The sequence below is a fragment of the Sardina pilchardus genome, chromosome 14, assembly GCF_963854185.1.
Source record: "Sardina pilchardus chromosome 14, fSarPil1.1, whole genome shotgun sequence".
NCBI classification, from domain to species: Eukaryota; Metazoa; Chordata; class Actinopteri; order Clupeiformes; family Clupeidae; genus Sardina; species Sardina pilchardus.
Window position 1 is genome coordinate 28801504 of NC_085007.1, and position 2500 is coordinate 28804003.

Genomic DNA, 2500 nt, shown 5'->3' on the forward strand with positions numbered 1-2500 from the left:
TTTTCTGTAACCTCCTCCTGCTTCTGGAACCTCCTCCTTTCTGTAACCTCCTCGTGCTTCTGTAACCTCCTCTTTTCTGTAACCTACTCTTTTCTGTAACCTCCTCCTGCTTCTGGAACCTCCTCCCTTCTGTAACCTCCTGCTTCTGGAACCTCCTCCTTGGAACCTCCTGCTTCTTTAACCTCCTGTGTCTATTTCTGACGGTAGCCAGGCCTGTCGCTCCATTTCCTATCTGTTTATTTCTCATTTGCTGTCTCTCAACTCCTACACCACTCCTCTATCCTTCTTATTTTAGCTCGCGGCCTCCCCCCATCTCTCTCTCTCTCTCTCTCTCTCTCTCTCTCTCTCTCACACACACTCTCTCTCTCACTTGCCTGCTGTTGCTCTCTTTTTTCAACATCCCTCCCTCGCTTCTTCTGACACCACACCATCTCTCTCTAGACCCACACTCCCCCGTGCAGGTTTTTGTGGTAATGCCTTGCACAGACCAAATCACGTCCCTGTGTGTGTGTGTGTGTGTGTGTGTTTGTGTCATGATACGAAAATGCCTTGTGCATCTAATGCTGTACTTTTTCTCCCTTTCAAATTATTTTCTGTCTCTTGAGTCTGCACTTTGTGTGTGTGTGTGTGTGTGTGTGTGTGTGTGTGTGTGTGTGTGTGCGTGCGTGCGTGCGTGCGTGTGTGCGGGCGTGCGTGTGTGTGTGTGTGCGTGTGTGTGTCTGCATTATATGACCACAATATGCCGTGGCACACATACCACACAAACACCCCCCCCCCCCCCCCCCATATTTTGCTGCTTCGGGGACAACTTCTCCTTACATATTACTTTTTTTTCCAACAAAATATATTTCATTATTTAATATGTCCTCCATTTGTTTCATTCTCTTTCCCAACCCCATCTCTCTCTCTCTCTCTACTCTCCCTCTCTCTTGTTCTCTCTCTCTCTCTTTCCACCCCCCATGTCCAATCTTCTATCTCCCTCTACTCCCCCAATGTCCAACCATCTATCTCTCTCTACTTTCTCTCTCTCTCTACTCTCTCTCTCCCTTCCTCTCTCTGTCTCTCTCTCCCTACTCTCTCTCTCTTAACCTCTCTCTCTCTCATCCCCCTCTCTCTCTCCTGCATGTGGCCACAGGGGTGCTGATAACCTTTAGCACCACGGTCAGCTCCTCCGTGTGTCTTCATTCAGCTGCCTCAATTGGCAGGCGTCTGGATGTTGCCTCTCCCTCCCCCACCACCCAGCACCCCTCCCCCCTGAGGAGAGCCCGAGGCTGGGCTGAGCTGATGAGCCTGACCCCCCTGTGGAGTCGACATGCTCCATCTCGTCCATCTCCCTCTCACTCACTCACTCACTCACACACACACACACACACACACACACACACACACACACACACACACACACACACACACACACACACACTCTCACTCACTCACTCCTAAATCACTTACTTACTCACTCATTCACTCACGGGCCAGTTCCCAAGCTGAAGAGAAACAAGAGGCAGACCGGCTTTTACTGTAAAACTACAAACACACACTGCAGGTATGAGAGGAAAGGGGAGATAGTGGAGGAGAGAGAAGAGAGGAGAGAAGGAAGACAAGAGAGGAGAGAAAGGAGAGGAGAGGAGAGAGAAGAGAGGAGAGGGGAGGGGGGGAAGGAGAGGAGAGGGAGGAGAAGGGAGAGGAGAGAGGGGAGGAGAGAGAAAGTGTAGATAGGAGAGAGAAAGGAGAGAAGGGAGGATAAGAGAGAGGGGAGGGAGGAGAGGGGAGAGGGGGCTGTGGGATATTGCTGCTACATGTTATCTTGCAGAAATGAGGAAACTCCTCATGCTAATTGCACAACACTGACACACAGGCTTATGTACTGTAGGATATTATTTTTGGATCTGACCACACACTCTTTGATGACTTACTCACTCATTATGATGTCAGCTCGGGGGAGCACGGGGACATGCTTCATTCCTGGACTCAAACAAAGAGAGCTTTTCTGAGTCTCTAACCTGTGACACACACAGTGTGTGTGTATGTGTGCGTGTGTGTGTGTGTGTGTGTGTGAGAGAGAGAGAGAGAGAGAGAGAGAGAGAGAGAGAGAGAGAGAGAGTGTGTGTCTGTGTGTGTGTGTGTGTGTGTGTCACCCCATCTTACTCAACACACCCCACACGCCACGCGCCAGTGTACTTGAGGCCAGGCACCAGAGGGATCCTATGCGGTCCGGCAGAGTCCGGTCAGGCCCTATCTCACTCTGGTCAGAAACTTGGCTCATCCTCAGAGGGGCGGGAGATTTATGTAAAGGCCGGCCGGCTCTCCGTGAGTCACAGACATGAGAGTGATTCACGCTGGACACTGAAGGCCATCTCGGGCAGCTCATGGCTCTGGAAACTAATTGGGTCTGGCGCTGGAAGTGGGCCGGGAGTGGGCCAGACCTGAGCCAGATACGGGCCAGAGCCGGGGCAGTTGTGTGGTCCAGATCTGTGGTGGAGTTCGATGCCGTGTGAAG